Below are 21,362 nucleotides of genomic sequence, written 5' to 3'. Positions count from 1 at the left end.
TCAAAGAAAAAATTCAGGTTCAATGACGAAGGCAGATTTCAGCGTGTTTGTTTTTAGTGGGTACAATAGGCTTAAAACGTATCTAACACAATCCAGTGGTGAAGAGAAGAGCGCAACAGACGAGATGGCAGTAAACCATCTCATAAACGCGAGAGTGGTGAAAACAATGTGGATCCTATTCTTCTTCTTCTTGCTAATTTTTCCTTCGGTATCAGCGGGTATCCGCGTCAAGCTGTGAGGTAATGTCCAAGGTACAAGGTGATTTTTTTTTTTTTAAGTGTATCGAAGGCAGTGGGTCTGCATGGGGTCATCCCACGAAACCAACAACCACGAGTCATACAGTCCACGAGACCGACATCAAAAATAGGTTCATGAGTCATATAGCCCATGAGTTATACGACTCACGAGTCATACAGCCCATGAGTTCGACATTAGGCAAAGCAACCCCACGAGACCGACACTAGGCAAAGAGGGGTCACGAGACCGACATTAGGCAAAGAAACCCCACGAGACCGACACTAGGCAAAGAGGGGTCACGAGACCGACATTAGGCAAAGAAACCCCACGAGACCGACACTAGGCAAAGAAGGCTCACGAGACCGACAGGATGAACAGCGCCATTTACATGTCAATTTCAAATATGTACTTGTACAGGGTGTTCAAATACAAGGGGAAATTACATACTAACTGGCGGGAGAAATTTCGTTACGCTGTCACAGCACCATCTACATATCAACGACATTAAGTATGTACTTCTACACGTGTGGCTTTTAGGGGGCAGCTCTGACACGCTACGGGGAGCGACATTGTTACCATTGTTTTCTTTTTCTTCTTAATACAATTGTTCTTTTTATAGGACCTCTCCCCCCCCCCCCCAAAAAAAAAAAAAAAGAAAAAAGAAATGAAAAAGTGATAGAGGACAAGAACGATGAATGGTTTACTTTTAGATGCTATCATGCTATATTCATTAGGCTTTCCAAATTTCTGCTTAGACGGTGGACAGAATATAAGTTGTTGTTTTTTTTCGCCCTTTTCTTTCTCGCTTCACAAGTAGGCCTTATTAGATATCCTATCTGCCTGCCTACTAGCGCATGCAATTTCGTTACGCTGTCGAGCGTGGGATTGCAACTTTGTATCAATAACAACGCCATCTACATATGAACGACATGAAGTATGTATTTGTACACGTGTGGCTCTTAGGGGGCAGTTCTGTCACGCAACGAGGAGCGACATTTTTACCTTTTTTCTTTCTTTTTTTAAATAGAATAGTCCTCTTCATGGGACCACCCCCCCCCCTTAAAAATGTATGAAAAAGCGAAAGAGGACAAGAACGATCAATGGTTTAAGTTTAGATGACATCGTGGTATATTTAATAGGCTTTCCTAATTTCTCATTGGACGGTGGTCAGGATGTAATTTTTTTCGCCCATTTCTTTCTCGCTTCACAAGTTAAGTATGCCTTATTAGATATCCTATCTGCCTGCTTATACCCGCCTGCTTAGAGTTTTATTTGTTATTTTCTCTTTAACTTTGATGTATGAAATTCAACGGATGATTTTTGTTTTATCGCAGCGATTCACCTCGATTTCAGTGGCTTGTGTTCGTAAAATAATGATTATTTTCAAAACAGTACATTTTTTAATGAAATAGAACAGTTGTTTTCTTGGATGCATCTTTTCCCGAATTTTTAACCCTGCCTTAATTGACGATTCCATTATTTTCTGTGAATTTATACCATTCCAACGTCTTTGCAGATGACTATATACCCCCCCCCCCCCATATCATGTAAAGCAGGTGTGCACTACAACACTGACCATTTTGTGAATAATTTTCTTGTAGTGAATTCTATTTCATACTGGGTATTTTTTCTGGTTGGTTAATCTGAATGTCCATATCATTTATTGTTTCTTTTCTAAGTAGGTGTGTACCGGGTTGACCTTTTCGGATAGGGAAAAGAGAGTGTTTTGGAATTTTCGAAAGTGATGTTGAAACATTTCATGCACATCTACTGAATTTCATTTTTGTTTTCACTAACACATACGCAAACACAATGAAAGATCGTAACCGTTCAGGGGGTGAGGGAGGGCAATTGACGAGGTAATACCCTTGCAAATCTCCTTGTCCATCTCTTATACCTTCTTTATGCCATTAATTTCTGGACACCCTTTTGTACAATTGATTGGTCTATAGGTGGCGCTGTTCATCCTGTCGGTCTCGTGGGCCTTTTTGCCTTGTGTCGGTCTCGTGGGCCTTTTAGCCTTGTGTCGGTCTCGTGACCCTCATTTGCCCAGTTTCGGTCTCGTGGGCCTCTTTTGCCTAGTGTCGATCTCGTGACCATTTTAAGCGCAGTGTCGGTCTCGTAAATGGGCTTTCTATGTTAGTGTCGGTCTCATGAGCTTTTTGTGCCTAGTGTCAAACTTATGGGCTGTATAACTCGTGGGCTTATGTTACTTGATGTCGAACTCATGGGCTTTATTTACTCAGTGTCGAACTCACGGGGTGTATAACTAGTGGGCTGTATGACTTGTGAGCTGTATGACTCGTGGGCTGCATGACTTGTGAGCTGTATGACTTGAGGGCTGTATGACTCATGGGTGTCGGTCTCGTGACGTGCACCCTGAAGTCGTCCCACGAGACCGACACCCACGAGTCATACGGTTCACGAGACCGACAACTAAAATAGGTCCATGAGTCATACAGCCCATGAGTAATACGACTCACGAGTCATACAGCCCATGAGTAATACGACTCACGAGTCATACAGCCTTTGAGTTCGACACTAGACACAAAAGGCTCACGAGACCGACACTAAGCAAAGAAAGCCCACAAGACCGACACTAGGCAGATAATGCTCACGAGACCGACAAGATGAACAGCGCCATCTACATGTCAATTACAAATATGTACCTGTACAGGGTGTTCAAATACAAGGGGAAATTACATACTAACTGGCGGGAGAAATTTCGTTACGCTGTCACAGCACCATCTACATATCAACGACATTAAGTATGTATTTCTACACGTGTGGCTTTTAGGGGGCAGCTCTGACACGCTACGGGGAGCGACATAGTTACCATTGTTTTCTTTTTCTTCTTGATACAATTGTCCTTTTTATAGGACCTCTCCCCCCCCCCCCCCAATCATCATGCTATATTCATTAGGCTTCCCTAATTTCTGCTTAGACGGTGGACAGAATATAAGTTGTTTTTTTTTTTTGTTTCGCCCTTTTCTTTCTCGCTTCACAAGTTAAGTAGGCCTTATTCATGTTATTGGATATCCTGTCTGCCCGCTTTTACCCGCCTGCTTAGAGTTTGATTTTTAATTTTCTCTATAACTTTAATGTATGAAAATATAACAGATGAAAACGTTGCTTTTTTTTTTTATCGCAGCGATTCACCCCGATTTCAGTAGCTTGTGTTTGTAAAATTATTCTTCTCAAAACAGTACATTTTTCATGAAATAGAAAAGTTACTTTCATGGATGCATCTTCGTTTTCCGAATTCTTATCGCTGTCTTTATTGACAATTACATTATTTTCTGTGATTTTTCATTATTTCAACACCTTTGCAGATGACTTGCCCCCGCCCCTTCCATCCCCACCATGTAAAGCAGTTGTGCACTTGAACATTGACAATTTTGTAAATGTAGTGAACTTCATTTAATACCTGGGTATTTTTTTCTAGTATGTTGATCCGAATGTCCACATCATTTTATCATTTTTTTTCTACGTAGGTATATACCGGTATTGGCTTTGCAGATAGGGAAACGAGGGTGTTTTGGCATTTTCAAAAGTAGTGTTGAAACATCTCATGCACTTTTACCGAATTTTGTTTATTTTTTTTTTTCACAAACAAACACATAGTTACGCAAACACAATTAACGATCTTGAACCGTTCAGGGTGTGAGGGAGGGCATTTTGACGGGGTAAACCCCAAGCAACTCTCCTTTTCCATCTCATATTCCTTCTTTATGCCACTATCTGGACACCCATACAATTAATTGTTCTATAGGGGGCGCTGTTCATCCTGTTGGTCTCGTGAGCCTTCTTTGCCTAGTTTTGGTCGCGTGGGCCTCTTTTGCCTAGCGTCGGTCTCGCGAGCCTGTTGTGCGCAATGTCGAACTCATGTGCAATATAACTCGTGGGCTCATTTTACTTGATGTCGAACTCATGGGCTTAATTTACTCAGTGTCGAACTCCTGGGCTGTATAACTAGTGGGCTGCATAACTTGTGAGCTCTATGACTCGTGGGCTGTATGACTTGTGAGCTGTATGACTTGTTGGCTGTTACAGTATGACTCGTGGGTGTCGGTCTCGTGACGTGCACCCCCTTGAGGGTCTACCGAGGACCTTTCAGCGGACCATCACCTAGATCAGTCATGTACAGAAAAGGGTTTCATTTCATTATTTTTTTTCATTTCATTTCATTTATTTCCGCTTTCATAATTTCTTTTTTACAACATTTGCATCATCCCGTTCCTTCCGCAATTCTTTGAGTGTATTAAATGCCTCCTAACGAGATTATTTTTGCCCGTCGATAGAGAACGAACAGGTTGGTAAGCAACCTGAGCGAAAAGCAGTCAAGCGGTACATGTAACCCCTTTCCATAGTCAACTACATGTGCCAGTGAATATCGCTCGAGCGCAAGCTATGAATAGAGCGTGCGCTGATGGGCTCATAGACTCTTTTGTTCTACACAAAACCAGGCACTTGAATGGGATGACTGGGGTCGACAAAACCAGGCACTTGAATGGGATGACTGGGGTCAGCTAACATAGAAACCACTCGAGCTCAGCTTCGATCGCTATGTACATGTTCATGTTTTTATAGCAAAGCAGGTGCAAACTAAATCAGAAAAAAAAAGGAAGAATGATGTGATATAAACATCTTTTACAAAGGGAAGAGAACATTGTGGTGACAGAATGAACTCTTATGTTTTTATCAAATCCATTTTCGGGCATTACAGCACAAAGAAACATGAATTTAGGCCATTTTTCTGATATCAGATTCCATTCGATTAACTACAGTTAACTGTAATGATTGATGATAACTACTTAAAAGTGGCCCCCACTCGCACTTTTAAGTACTTATCTCAAAGATCGTCGGGGAGGGGGGGGGGGGATCATGTACACCATGATACATAATTGAAGACCTGAATATAAGAACGACCCAAGTCCAATTTTTGGCCAAATTCAGTTTGACGTGGGAAATTGTAGCTTATGCATAGACTCATCTTGTGTATAAATGATAAATCCTAATTACCCCCCGGGAGTGCCTGAAATTAATGAATGAAAGCTTATATAAATGTAAGAATGACCCAAGTCCAGGATTTGGGTCATTTTTACATTAATATCATAGCGCCCTCTCTCATCGCTATTCTCATCTCATATAGCAGCCTATCCTGTATATGATTCAAAGAATGACCCAAGTCCGTCACACAAAATGACCTCTTCACAATTAATGTAAATGTTAGTTGTCATAATAATATATTTTCTTATTTTTATATACAATGTTACCTTCCCATCACAGTTAAATATAACATTATTGGACAAAATAACTAAAAAAGATAAAAAGTTTTTGTTTCATAAGTTTACTATAAATGACCTTCCAAGGACTTGGGTCGTTCTTTTATTTAGATACTCAATTTTTTTGTAATGAAATAAAGTGATCTATAATATCAAAAGCATTGGTAAGATCAATGAATATTGTCAGAGCATATTCTTCTCCATCAATGGCATCATTTATCTTTTCACAAGACCTAATATTGCTGTGGTTGTTGTATGACTCCTTGTAAATCCAAACTGACTTTTTATCAAAATGCTTTGTTAATCTATAAACTCAATTAATCTATTAAACATACATTTCCCTTATTTTTTGAAAATATACAAGTTAAAAACCGATATTGGTCTGTAATTATTCATCTCGTAACAGTTACCCTTTTTTATGAATAGGTATTACACGTGCGATTTTATTTTCGATGGAAAAAAACAACAACAGACATACAGTCATTGGAAAAAAAATGTTCACATATAGCAGAGATTACAAATTTGATTACTTTTTTACCGTTTACACCTGAACTTACATTACTTTTCAATTTCTCTACAATCGTCATGAAGAGTTTGAAAAATAAAGAGAACATCAAGAAAAATTTTGCTTCTTTTGACCAAAACTTCAAAAATGTACTTTTATATATAGTGACCAATATGTCATTTAAAAGGTATTATTTTGTAATTTATGACAGTGACCGTACTTCAAAATCTTCAAAAATGGACTTATCGGTTTTTGCGATCAAACTCTTCATATTTTGTTAGATATTGGCTTTAAAAGATACTATTTTTATTGAGAAATTTCAAATATTTATCATATGAATTTTCATTTCCCTTAACATTATATATCTGCAGTTTCTTACCAATACTAACAAAAAAAAATCATCAAAAAATCAGCGTTATCTGTAATATTTGTTATCTTATCATTCCCAATGTCAAGACTTTACCCTTTAACAGATTATCAATAATTTTCTATGTTGATCTTCGATCATTTTTTACTTGATGAATATTTTCATTGAAATATTTATTTTTTTGCTTGCCTTTTACTCTAAATGTGACCCTGCACCTCAAAACAAACAAAAAGTCGCCAGACATGAATTTCTAGTTAAGAGCATATTCTAAAAGAGCAGACTTTAAACTTTAAAATGATGTATAACTCAAATCAAATGGACTCTCCTAACCTATCTAAATATTGGAAAGAAAGCACAAACTCAGGAAAAGTGTGAACTGAGAAAAGAGGCTCTGAAGTACAGTGTCTATTCAAGCGCTTAATCTTTACCAAACCGTGCTGGCTGTGCGATGAATGGGACAAAAAACAGGAAGTAGACCACTAGAGTAACAACAATGAAGGGATGATCAGATTAAGCTGAAATTAAGCATGCCTTGTTAACACATTCTGTCCATAATTAATGCCAACTTTCAAAGCAGTAGCACGATCCTTTCAAAAGTTATTAGAGTTGAAAGTGAAGAGTGTCGACATGGTTTTTCATGGATTCTAAAGACACACCTAATCACACTATTCTACAAAAAAATGTTCGAGATAAACTGCTGAAAAACACATTTTTCCTGCCCGTTTTATGATACCAGATTTTCGCATAATGTAAAAGAAGACCCGCTCTTTCAGAAAATATAAAAAAGTCAAGTTCGGCTAGGTTGACCCATTTCACTTATTTTCAGTCCTCACGCAAAATCAGTGTGTGCGACTTTATGTTCGTTTTGAGGTGCACTGTCACAAATGTGACATAATTCCGAAATTTATTATATACCTCTTTCCTATAATGGGTAGGTTTCTTAACATATCTTTTATTCATGCTCATTCTTTCATGACAAAGCGTAATCAAATCCTTGGTCAAACATGGATTCTTATTCTTCTTCTTAAAATCATATGATTCGTAAGAGAAACATTCATCATAGATATCTTTGAATACTTGCAAACATAAAAAAAACTCTTATACTTAAAATCAACACTTCGTTTATCAATGCAATTTTTCCATTCAACATTTTCCGTGTGTTCAAATAAAGAATCATATTTGACTGAGTAACATAAAAACTCTTATACTTAAAATCAACACTTCGTTTATCAATGCAATTTTTCCATTCAACATTTTCCATGTGTTCAAATAAGGAATCATATTGGACTGAGTAATATTACGCTTTACATAAGTGGGAAATGATTTGTTTGTATAATTGGCAATGGATGAGGACACACAAACAAGGCAAGTGCCAAAATGTGTCGCGCCCTTGTGGTGACCATCCACTCCCCAAGGGACATCTACAATGTTGTACCATCCAAGTTTGGTCACAAACGGACCTATGGATCAAAAGTCATGACCCATAATAGAAACGCACCATAAAAACTTAACATTTGGCTCTAAAAGTTCGTTGACCCATGCTTGTAACCATTGACCTTGTGGTGACCATCCACTCCCCAAGTGACATCTACCATCCAAGTTTAGTCACAAGTGGAGTAATGGATCAAAAGTTATGACCCATAATAGAAAAGCACCATAAAAACTAGACATTGGGTTCTAAAAGTTAGTTGACCATTGCTTGTGACATTTGACCTTGTGGTGATCATCTACTCCCCAAGGGACATCTACCCTCCAAGTTTAGTCACAAACAGACCTATGGATCAAAAGGTATGACCCATAATAGAAACGTGCCATAAAAACTTAACATTCGGCTCTAAAAGTTCTTTGACCCCTGCTTGTGAGCTTTGAACTTGTGGTGATCATCCACTCCCAGAGGGACATCTGTCATCCAAGTTTAGTCACAAACGGACCTATGGATCAAAAGTTATGACCCATAATAGAAGTGCACCATAAAAACTTAACATTGGGCTCTAAAAGTTCATTGACCATGCTTGTGACCATTGACCTTGTGGTGACCATCCACTCCCCGAGGGACATCTGCCATCCACGTTTAGTCACAAATGGAGTTATGGATCAAAAGTTATGACCAATAATAGAAACGCGCCATAAAAAAAACTTCACATTGGGCCCTAAAAGTTCATTGACACCTGCCTGTGAGCTTTGACTTTCAGGTGACCTTCATTGGTGACCCTGCACCTCAAAACAAACAAAAAGTCGCCAGACATGCATTTTTAGTTAAGACCATATTCTGAAAGAGCAGACTTTAAGCTTTAAAATGATGTATAACTCAAATCAAATGGACTCTCTTAACTTATCTAAATATTGGAAAGAAAGCACAAACTCAGGAAAAGTGTGAACTGAGAAAAGAGGCTCTAAAGTACAATGTCTATTCAAGCGCTTAATCTTTACCAAACCGTGCTGGCTGTGCGATGAATGGGACAAAAAACAGGATGTAATCCACCAGAGTAAGAACAATAAAGGGATTATCAGATTAAAGTGCAATTTAGCATGCCTCATTAACACATTCTGTCCATAATTAATGCCAACTTTCAAAGCAGTAGCACAATCCTTTCAAAAGTTATTAGAGTTGAAAGTGAAGAGTGTGGACAAGGTTTTTTCAGAAATGAAAAAGGGATTCTTAAGACACACCTAATCACACTATTCTACCAAAAATGTTCGAGATAAACTGCTAAAAACACACTTTCCTGTCCGTTTTATGATACCAAATTTTAGCATAATGTAAAAGAAGACCCGCTCTTTCAGAAAATATGGAAAAGTCAAGTTCGGCTAGGTTGACCCATTTCACTTATTTTCAGTCCTCACGCAAAATCAGTGTGTGCGACTTTATGTTCGTTTTGAGGTGCACGGTCACATTTATGGTAAAATGTGAACTTTGTATGACCCCTCTTCCCTCGAAGTTTGATTGCAATCGAAGCCCAGAGTAAGAGTTATTGAAGTTTTTGTAGCGTTACGGACGGACGGACGATGGACGGACGGATGGACGACGGACGAACGACGGACGGACAGACGCCGCAGGCGATCTAGTCTCCCCTCACCTCAGGTGGGCTCGACAAAAATTGGCAGGTGATTACTTACATCACTAATAAAAATTCCTGAGTGAGTACAAATATTAACATGTGTAAATATATCATCCAACAAAATGGTAGAGGTTGCAGTTATCAGAGTTGGACTGTTAATCAAAGGTTTCAAATAAAATCTATAGAAAATATCCATAAAAAATCAAGTTTGGAATTTAAACACATTTTCGCTAAGTCTTAATTCAATCACCCATTGTGAAATAATTACATAAAAGTGGATTAACCTTATGTAACATATTTGCAAATTCATTCAGAAAATATCACTATCATAATTCGGGGGACGAGATACCACATCATTTTTTGTATTTTTTATTTTCTACATTTTGCACTGTAATTTACTAACTCAACAAAAATATTTTCAAACGACTTAGTAACTGTCAACTCTTGTTTACTAAATGCATGTAAAGAATTATGAACATATACATCTGTTCCACCACCTCGTTTGTTAACTCTATTGCTACAAAATTATATTCATCTAAATTATAAACTTCAACTGAAGAAGATTCATTTAACCAAGTTTCAATAAGTCCTATTACCTTAAAATTATGATCAATTCTGCTTACAATTGAGTATATGAATATACGAACGACCCAAGTCCAATTTTTGGCCAAATTCAGTTTGACATGGGAAATTGTAGCTTATGCATGGACTCATCTTGTGTATAAATGATAAATCCTAATTACCCCCGGAAGTGCCTGAAATGAATGAGTTTAAATCTTATATTAATGTAAGAATGAAGGACTTGGGTCATTATTACATTCATATAATAGCGCCCTCTCTCATCCTTCTCCCATCTCTATAGCAGAATATCATGTATATGAATCAAAGAACGACCCAAGTCCACCACACAAAATGGCCTCTCCACAATTAATGTAAATGTTAATTGTCATAATAATGTATGTTCTAATTTGTATATACAATGTCGCCTTCCCATCACAGTTAAATAGAATATTATTGGACAAATAAAAAAGATATGAAGTTTTTTTTAGTTTACTCGAAATGATCTTCCATGGACTTGGGTCGTTCTTATATTCATATACTCAATTATTCAAATTATCTAAATTTTTCGACAAACTTCTACAATTGAAATGAACTAACGAAAATGGATCAGAAAATGTACCATTTTTATATTTTGAGTTAAATCAGGCACATCAAAATAAGATTCAGGTAATTTTTTTTTTCATCATGAATCATATCATACATAATTTTTCATATAAGAATATACAACGGAAATGCAAAATACAGGATGTATTCACATCGTTGAACACAAGCAATTTGACATAGCTGCTGGAGTTAAGTGAAGCAGGAATAGAACAGAAGATAACGGAGACAAAGTAATGAATAGTAAAAGACTGGTACATCTTTAAAGGGGGTGGTGATATGGGTGCCAATATAGCAGTAATACAGATATAAATAACTGCACAGGCGGGTGCATAATAAAAAAAAAAACACACACAAAACAGCTAACACCGATTGCAACAAGTGACTGTCGTGTTGTGAAAGTTCGAGCACTCAACACGATCAAACCGGAAAGGGCAAAGGCACGCTCGTTTAGACCAATTCGTGATTCTTTCGTGAGGGAATTTGGTCGTTGGATCACTAAGTTATAGTGGAATGAACTACAACATATGCCTGACCCTGACGATATGACAAAGTATCTGCATGGTACACTATTACAAAAATTCACTTTTCTAGAATTATGAAAGAGCAATGGACCAACCTCTCTCAGAAAGCAGGGGGAATAATTGCTACCCTTAACATATGTCAATATCAAGTTGATGGAATTTGTAATTTTCATGAAAAATGGATTTTTTTTGTAGAATTTTCTTTATATTTTCTTGGTATTGTTGTCCACTCATACGTCATAACCTCTAGTAGTCTCCTCATCCAGCGGTTCCAACACCAAAACTTTAAAAATGCATAACTTTTGCATCGATTGTCCGATTTTCTTCAAACTTTCACTGATGTGTTCTACTAATGTTGCTGCTTTCACTCAGTCCACATTGGTCTTGGGGTTTATCTTCCCTTTAACGTTAATACATGATTGTATAACATAACATGCACTTTTGTAATACTGTTCTCATTAATTTATTATTTAAATTAGGCCTATAAATTATGTAGATAACTAGAAACAAATCCCCTTTGAATTCAACTTCCTTCTCATCATCTTTTCTCTTTCTCTCTCCCTCCTAAATACCGTAATAAATAGCTTAACCTTTTTCTTCCACTTTTCCTTCAACCTCATTCTATTCCCTTCAACACTATTCAAATTAAGTTATTATTATCAACTTTTGTCATGATAAAATCAATACTTGCCACAATATTTAGAGAAAGGATCGATGTCTAAATCCTGGTATGAATAATCTGTATCAATAATTTGAGAAGTGATAATTATGATAGTGGCAATGAAAACAAAGAACTATCACAATAGCTCACTTGGACCTTCGACTCAGGTGAGCTAACTAAAAAATACGAAAAAGAAAATAGGGGCTACACGTATTGCACGAGTCAAGTTCGATATTGTTAGTAAACGGCTAATTAGAGACTACCAGAATGGATTATAATCGTTGACATCGTTCTCAGCGAAATCGGTGCACTGCTTACATCGGAGACTATGTTCGCGACCGACGTACTTTTCAAGTCCAATTTCTCATTTTTCTTACCTTTTCGGCTTTCTAATTCCATGAAAACTCTCTGATATGGTTCAATTTAGCATCTGCAATAGCTGCACAACATTTTATTGACAAACGGCGAAGCGAACGGTAGGTGTGCATTTCTACATGATTACCGAATTTTTGATAGAAATATCGGCAAAAACATGACAGGCTACCACAATTCCCATAGACGTTGAAGCTCAGCGGTAACAGCGCTCACGTACGCACGGTACGTGCGTGCACTGTGTTAACGCGATTCATGCATAGCGCATTGCAGACACACACACACAGTCCGTCCCTGCGTTTCGTTGAATAATCGCTGCAAAATAAGAACGCCTGGAAAGAAACTGTGACACGAAGATAAAAAAAAAATACACTTTGGATTCGCGTTTTCATCTTTCAATTACAAATTTTCCTCATTATACGTGAATACTGATTTTTGGAGGAGATAAACTTTATTTATTCATCTTTCATTGTGTGAAGTTATCAACATTAAATGAGGATTTTTTTTTTTTTTTTTTTGGGGGGGGAGTGAATTCTTCAAGACATGCATGTCAAAACGATGCAGTGATAGCCATTGACTTTGTACGCGTCGAGCTTCGGCCAGAGACTGCGGAAAGGTCATGAATAATTCATTAAGTCCAACTTTCCCGATTATTCGCGAATATCTCCATTCCCTAAATAATCGGCTGTCTCCCTGACTGTCAAAGGCATCACACCCCAGAGATGTTCCTACGCGTCTACTGAAAGAGTTTGGACCATGGGCGTAAATCCGGGGGTGGGTGGGGGGGGGGGATGAATCCCCCCTCCTTAATGGACGGGGGATGGCCTGTACAATCACCCCCCCCCCCCTGAAATTTGAGGGAAAAATGGAGGAAGCAGAAATTTGATTGTATTAATTTTGGCATATTGCATGACGTTCGTACCCCCGCCCTCAGACAGGTAACAGAGATGAACATAAAATATTCTATCTTCTAGGAAAATGTATACAGAATTTTCTGAAGCGCTCGCTCACTTCGCTCGCTCGCGAAGAAAGCACTAGTAAAATCGACATAAGGTATTGGTCTAGATGTTGACAACGTAAAATAATACAGGCCTACATGTAAACATGCTATGAGTGACGCGTGCAACTCGGGACCATCTGCAAATTATGTCATTTTGTCCCCCAATAATTCCGGAAATGAGGAAAATTTTATTGCGTTTTGTCCAAATATCTTATACAATCAATCAACGCTGAACATCGTGTTGTTCTGAATCTTTATAATCGTGCTGCTGTGACCAGCTCGACGATACTTCGGCATGTGTCGTAATGTTTATTTAGCGCCCCTCGGCTTCATACGTCGGTGAGTTTATTTTAGGTTTTGAAATAGCAAAACGAAGGAGATTTAAACAAATATGAATTCTTATGGAAACATGAGATTTTTGAACTGCTGAATACTAATCTGTGCTTCCAGAGGTTGTCAACTCTGTATACCAGAGATTGTGAGTTTTAATAGATAGTTACTATTATTTTATATTTTTCCGGTTTTGCGTGTGAGCACGTGACGTTTATCCCTCAAAAATGCTTAGCATAAAACGAATCGATCATCCTCATCATTAAGCCCGTATTTGTCACTACTGAAACGTATGTTTAGAAAAAAAGAAAGAATAATATACCTGTTGTTCACTTCTTGTGATTACGGCGTGCGTGCGTTCATAAATTAACAACAACATTTCCGAAAAGGCTTGTAGGCTGTATGTCTTCCCTTTTACCCGCAATATAATTTAACCTATCCTAAAACAGTTTCAAAACATAGTGATGATTAATGAGGATGACGAAATAATGATAATAAATATGATAATAATGCGATGGCCCCAAAAAGTATAGCAACCACAACAGCAAGTTCATCACAGAATACGATTTGTTGAAAATCCCATGACATCTGATTTCCTAATAAGTTAACATCATGTGGGGGGGGGGGGGGAGGTGTGGGGGTTGGGCCGGGGAGAAACCATGCATATTCGTGTTGGGTGCCTGGTTGTAATTTGATAATTGAAAAGGACTTGGGGCCCTCCTAAAATGGACATTTAGTCATGCGATTTAAAAAAAAAAAAGACGGACTAGTAAAACATTACTGTTGACCAGTAAAGACTGTGAGGGCTAACCAAAATTGAATCTTACTGGTCCACCTGGCTATAGTTTAAAAAAAGAGGACAAAAAGCGCGACCCCTGTATTCCTCTTCACGCTGGAAGCCAGGAGAATGCCCAGATGTCTGCTGCCACAAACTAAGCAAGGGCCAAAATTCCCACGATCAAAGAAACGCGAATTCTCTACGGGAAAACACTGCAAACCCAAATAAAATGTGAATAGAAAAAGCAAACCAACGGCAGAAAAAAAAAAACTCACCGTGCCGATGCAATTGGCAACGTGAAGCGAGAGTGCGACAGAATCAAGGCGATCGTGCAACACGGAACACCGTGAGTTCCATCACAGACGTGAGAAGAGAGTATGAGGGAGGGAGGGGAAACATGCAGATGAGACGCGGAGAGAAAAACGCGACTTCATGCCAGACCAATCCAACGGTTGTGCAGCTCATCACAGGGGAATCCCCTTGGAGTAGTGAGCACTGCCGAGGCACACAGAGCACGGTACGACCAGACGACAAGAAGACTCAGGACTGTACCGTGTACAATCAGATCAGTGTGTGTATGTTGTCATAGCTAATGACCCGACCCCATGTCCCATTCGTATCCGTGTGCTGCGCTCATTGCATGCGTTCGTTGTTACGGCTGAAAGTTTGACGTTTCTGGTTTACAGATTTTGGAACAATCGCGCTGTCCTCAAACACGTAATTTGAGTAGGTCTAGTAGATGAAAGGTTCAAGGACTGTAATAGGAGTGATGGAAACGGAGTTTTTAGTAAAGTTTCGACATTTGCAGCAATGGCGAGCTCAAATTCATCATGACTGACATTATGGTGCTTGGTGTGTAAGTTCATTCAATTAAATTTTATTCGGCACAAAATAAATCAAAAGTACATTATGTACACGATAAAAACAAAAGCAATGTGTATAAACATACATGCACATATTATAGAAATTAATGCCGGGGCCCGGTTGAGGCATCTGGTGCTTCTTGTTTGGGGCCCAAAACAAGTTTATACAAAATACAGTTATTAAATACCATATGGTGCCAAAATGAAAACAAAGAAAAAAGAAAAAAAAAGTACACACACACACAAAAAAAAAAACTTATCAGCCCTACACACTCATTCATTCAGTATCAATGTGAGGATGAAAGAAATGAAGAGCAGGAGAAATTTGGTAGCAAGCCGTCTACTCAGTCATGGATAACAGTTTCTTAAAAGTATGTTGTTTGAATAATGTTCTGAAGCGAGAAAGTGTAGACTAAGTGCTGGACTTGAGATCTGGACTAAGTGAATTCCATTCATTTACACCTGTAAAACGAATTAAATGAGTTCTAACTATTAAACGGGATAATGGCATTCTCAGGCTATATCTTTCCAGAGTAGAATAATCATGAAAACACAAATACCATTTAAACATATCATGAAACAAAGTTGGAAGAATACCTTTATGATACTTAAACATGAACACTAATATATTAGAACGAACAAGTTCATAGATTGGTAAAATTTTTAACTTGACAAAGATTGGCAAACTTGAACTGCGAGAAGTGCTCTTAGAAATTAATCTTATCGCACGCTTTCGTATCATATGTAATTTCTCAACATGAGTTTTATATGTCTTACCCCATATTTCATTACAATAATTAAAATGTGGTAATATTATTGCATAATAATTTTTTTCTAGGTACAAAGTCTACCAATTTAGATAACACTCCAACACATTTTGATATTCTCGAAGATATGTTTTTCTAAGTGGTGCTTCAACTCAAGAGATTCATGAATGAAAATACCAAGAAAATTTATAATTTGAGTTCTGTCAATAATTACATATTCAATCTTATTCAAATCAGAATTTACAGAAATTTTCTTTCTCTTAGAGTGTAATGAAACATACTTTGTTTTTGTAAAATTTTAAAAATAACTTATTACGTTTAAACCATTCATTCAACAATTGTAATTCATTATTCAGGGTAGATATAAATGCGCTTACATTTCTATGAGAATATGATACTATATACAGTGTCGTCAGCAAAAAGAGAAAATTGCAATATTTCTGAACAATTTACAGTATCGTTAATTTATTTGACCCTGCACCTCAAAAGAATCAAAAAGTCGCCAGACATGAATTTTTAGTTAAGACCATCTTCTGAAAGAGCAGACTTTAAGCTTTAAAATGATGTATAACTCAAATCAAATGGACTCTCCTATAAAACCTATCTAAATATTGGCCGAAAGAAAGCAAAAACTCAGGAAAAGTGTGAACTGAGAAAAGAGGCTCTAAAGTACAGTGCATATTCAAGCGCTTAATCTTTACCAAACCGTGCTGGCTGTGCGATGAATGGGACAAAAAAAAAAAAAAAACAGGAAGTAAACCACGAGAGGAACAACAATGAAGGGATTATCGAATTAAACTGAAATTAAGCATACCTCATTAACACATTCTGTCCATCATGGATGCCAACTCTCAAAGCAATAGCACTATCCTTTCAAAAGTTATTAGAGTTGAAAGTGAAGAGTGTGGACAAGGTTTTTCAGAAATGAAAAAGGGATTCTAAAGACACACATAATCACACTATTCTATAAAAAATGTTCGAGATAAACTGCTAAAAAACAAACTTTCCTGCCCGTCTTATGATACCAAATTTTAGCATAATGTAAAAGAAGACCCGCTCTTTCAGAAAATATGAAATAGCCAAGTTCGTCTAGGTTGACCCATTTCACTTATTTTCAGTCCTCACGCAAAATCAGTGTGTGCGACTTTATGTTCGTTTTGAGGTGCACGGTCACATACTAAAAATAACAGTGGCCCCAGCACTGAGCCCTGAGTTACACCGTTGTTTACCTCTCCATGCATGGATTCGACACCATCAACACCAACGTATTGTTTTCTATTTAACAAGTAATTAGAAAACCACTGTAGGGGTAAACCCCTTATTCGATATGATGGTCACTCAAAGTAAAATCCCATGACATTTCCTTATAAGTTAACATCATGTGAGCGGGGGGGGGGGGGGGAGGGGTATGCCGGGGAGAGACCATGCATATTCGTGTTGGGTAGCTGGTTGTAATTTGATAATTGAAAAGGATTCGGGGCCCTCCCAAAATGGACATTAATAGTCATGCGATTAAAAAAAAAAAGGACTAGTAAAAAAAATTGTTGACCAGTCAAAAATTTTGCGGCCTAACCAAAAATGAGTCTAACTGGTCCACCTGGCTAGTTAAAAAAAAAGGGGGGGGGGAATGAGCGCGACCCCTGTATACCTCTATACGAAGAGGAAAGAGTCCCCCGCTAGAAGCCGGGAGAATGGCCAGATGTCTGCTGCCACAAACGACCGTTGGATTGGTCCGGCATCGCGTTTTTCTCTCCGCGTCTCATCTGCATGTTTCCCCTCCCTTCCTCTTACTCTTTTCTCACGTCTGTGATCGAACTCACGGTGTTCTGTGTTGTGCGATCGCCTTGATTCTGTCGCACTCTCGCTTCACGTTGCCAAGCAAACTAAGCAAGAGCCAAAACCCCCATGATCAAAGAAACGCGAATTTTCTACGGGAAAACACTGCAAACCCAAACAAGTGAATAGAAAAAGCAAACCAACGGCAGAAAGAAAACTCACCGTGCCGATGCAATCACAGGGGAATCCCCTCGCACCAGGGAGGTGGGAAGAGATCTTCCCACCTCCCTGGGAGTAGCGAGCAGTGCCGAGGCACAGAGCACGGTACGACCAGACGACAAGAAGCCTGTGAATACACTTGTCTCGATTCTTGCCTTATTTCTTTTTTTAATTCTTCAATTTGCGCCCTCATAGGCACGTAGCGAAAAGCCTTTTCATCGCGCCATGCAGGGAAAAAAGGAAGGGAAAAAAGAAAAGGCGCTGCTCCCACATCGCGAGACCACAAGCTGCTGCCTCCCGAATACAAGTTGGAAAACCATGGGCGTGGATCTCTGCAAAAGTAATGAATATGCAAACGCTGAAGGCCGTTTCGTCAGCAGCTGATCGACTCAGGACTGTACCGTGAACAATCAGATCTGTGCGAGCATGTTATCATGTTGTCCCATTCGTATCCGTGTGCAAGGCAATTGCATGCGTTCGTTGTTACCCCTGAAAGTTTTGACGTTTCTGGTTTAGAGATTTTGGAACAATCGCGCTGTCCTCAAACACGTAATTTGAGTAGGTCTAGTGAATGAAAGGTTCAAGGACTGTAATAGGAGTGATGGAAACGGACTTTTGAGTAAAGTTTCGACATTTGCAGCAATGGCGAGCTCAAATTCATCATGACTGGTAGACGTGATTTTTACGTCATAAATACGTCGCTGAAATGACGTAAACAATACGTAAAAAAAATGATGTAAATCGAACGCCATTTAAGTGCCTTAATATGACGTGCGACCAGTTTTTACCAGTTGCGACCAAATAAGACGTCGTATTGACGTCAGTCTGCTATCAGGGGAAAGAGGTAGTGTATACAGCCTGACGTGAAAACATTTGGAAAACGAGAAACTACAGACGATTCAATGTAAAGTATTTCATTACTTGTCACAATGGCCACCCTGGAAGAGGCTAGACTTCAATAGCTTGAGCGCAATATCAACAGTCAGTCTCACTGCTAATACGACCTGACTCGATCTAGAATTCAGTGACATCATGACCAAAAGTGTGTCAACAAAAGTAATTTGGAGATCTAAAAATATATATTTCACCTCAATCAAAGTTGATGGTAAAGGCTATTACAATAACACCTTCATAAACTTCCAAAAAAAAAATATATATATATATATACATACAGAAATACTTCAAATACTCCAATCATAGAACCAGAAAAGACATGAATATATTCACCTGTTCCTACAAATTTATACAATCAAATTCAAAACATTTTTTGAATATTAGACAATTCTAATTGACCTACAAAATAAGCAAAATACCACTCACTGTTGGAAGTTTGGGTCCGGTTGCCCAAGAGTGACATGGAGTGAAGTGGTCTCAACTTGGTCAGAAAAACACAATAACAGAATTTTAAAAGACATTCGATTATGAATCATGATCCCATTACTAATTACTGTGTCCAATCTGTCATTGGTGAAAATAATTAAATGAAATTCTTTCTCCCTTGTTATTGGTTCTCTAAAACTTTTGACCACTCCCAGCAGGCACGTGACTCTCAACTTATTCACAAAAAAAAAAAATCCAAATTCTCTTCATATTCCTCACAACATCTTACTTTATCACATTATAACTTTTACATAGTGGGCGTGGCTTCTACCGAAACAAGGTCAGTTCGAGAAACACGCATGCGTGCATTCATAACACTAGTGTAATTTAAATAGCGTGCGCGTCTGTTCTATGCACAGCGCACAGGGCTTTCTTTTTAGGACTAACTTCAGTAAGTACTCTTAGATGGAACTTCCCCAGAACCGTAGTTAGAGCTACAAATTACGCAATAAGGGGAAAACCACAGCTCTTGGTTTTTGTAGCTAGTCGTGCATTATATGTATATATATTGTAACGTGAGACCCCCTTCACGCCGTCATCATAGTAGTATGCTGCCACATGTTTTAGCGAGTCATGACCTCGTGCATTCATAACACTAGTGTAATATAGCGTGCGCGTCTGTTCTATGCATAGACAGAAAGATCCGTCTGTCCGGAGGACTCTTTTGTATTTTGCCATTAACGCCGTCCTCCGTAGACAGACGGAAGGTTGCAGTAGGCATTACTGTGTGGATGTTCTTAACCACTGTCTCTATGAAAAATTGGGTGAGGTACCTCACCCTTCTCGATTGCGTCTAATTCACGGCCCTAGGTCGGCAAATTTAAGCTTGTATAGTGACATTCACTATTCAAGAATTCATTTCACTCACCAGATTTATGAATAATCCAACATTTCCGTAGAATTTTCAACGCAAAACACACATTAACCAGCCCGTCGCGTCGTCACGTTCAAACTGCAGAAACATACAGTATGAATCTATTAGCCAATCACATGCGAGGTAGTTTCAACGTGTTTTTTTTTTACTTAATAAAGTACCTCGCATGTGATTGGTTTACAGATTCAAAATGGCGACTTTCAGCTAGCGAACGGCGATGTTGCGATATGGATAAAATTTCTGCATTATAACCGCGTTACTGTGAGTATTTCGATTGCAAAATGTGAGAAATTAACCCCAAATATTGCTGCATAATGTGTAATATCATGTCAAGCTTGTTTGAATGTAAAAAAGCTGCCTGTAATTTGGTTTATCGTAACGTTTTATCTGTGCGCTACTGCCACACAGTAGCTGGCATCATTGACTTCGGTCTGTATACGGAGGGGATCCGTGAAGCCAGACGCAGTCTCCGCGGAACATTCCCCGACGGACAGATACAGACCGATCTTTCGGTCAATTCTATGCACAACGCACAGGGCTTTCTTTTTAGGACTAACTTCAGTAAGTACTCTCAGATGTTGACCGAAAGATCGGTCTGCATCTGTCCGTCGGGGAATGTTCCGCGGAGACTGCGTCTGGCTTCACGGATCCCCTCCGTATACAGACCGAAGTCAATGATCCCAGCTCTTGTGTGGAGTAACGCGCACAGATCCAACGTTACGATAAAACAAATTTCAGACAGCTTTTTTACATTCAAACAAGTTTGACACGACATAACACATTATCCAGCAATATTTGGGGTTAATTTCTCACATGGTGCAATCGAAATACTCACAGTAACTCGGTTACAATGCAAAATTTTTATCCATATCGCAACATCGCCGTTCGCTAGCAGTAAGTCGCCATTTTGAATCTGTAAACCAATCATATGCGAGGTACGTGTTTAGTAATAAAAAAAAAAACACGTAGAAACTACCTCGTATGTGATTGGCTAATAGATTCATACTGTATGTTTCTAGAGTTTGAACGTGACGACGCGACGGGCTGGTTGATGTGTGTTTTACGTTGAAAATTCTACTGAAATGTTGGATTATTCATTGATCTGGTGAGTGTAGTCTATTCTTGAATAGTTGATATAACTATACAAGCTTAAATTTGCCGACCTAGGGCTGTGAATTAGACGCAATCGAGAAGGGTGAGGTAC

The 21,362-nt window shown here is 38.5% G+C and overlaps 1 long non-coding RNA gene across 1 annotated transcript in view; it reads right to left on the bottom strand.

The window, feature by feature from the left end:
* The window catches only part of LOC140245791 (uncharacterized), a 56,714-nt gene extending 36,483 nt beyond the window's left edge, over positions 1–20,231 (bottom strand). Inside the window, exons 1-2 of the long non-coding RNA XR_011902371.1 lie at positions 20,153–20,231; positions 19,225–19,279 (exon numbers count right to left, since the gene is read on the bottom strand). This is a non-coding gene — a long non-coding RNA (uncharacterized lncRNA). The remainder of the gene's footprint in view (positions 1–19,224; positions 19,280–20,152) is intronic.
* Positions 20,232–21,362: the final 1,131 nt, after the last annotated feature.

This window comes from Diadema setosum, unplaced genomic scaffold (assembly GCF_964275005.1).
Source record: "Diadema setosum unplaced genomic scaffold, eeDiaSeto1 scaffold_33, whole genome shotgun sequence".
Taxonomy (NCBI): domain Eukaryota; kingdom Metazoa; phylum Echinodermata; class Echinoidea; order Diadematoida; family Diadematidae; genus Diadema; species Diadema setosum.
Note: the sequence above shows the minus strand (reverse complement) of the source record. Positions and strands in the feature narration are given on the sequence as shown.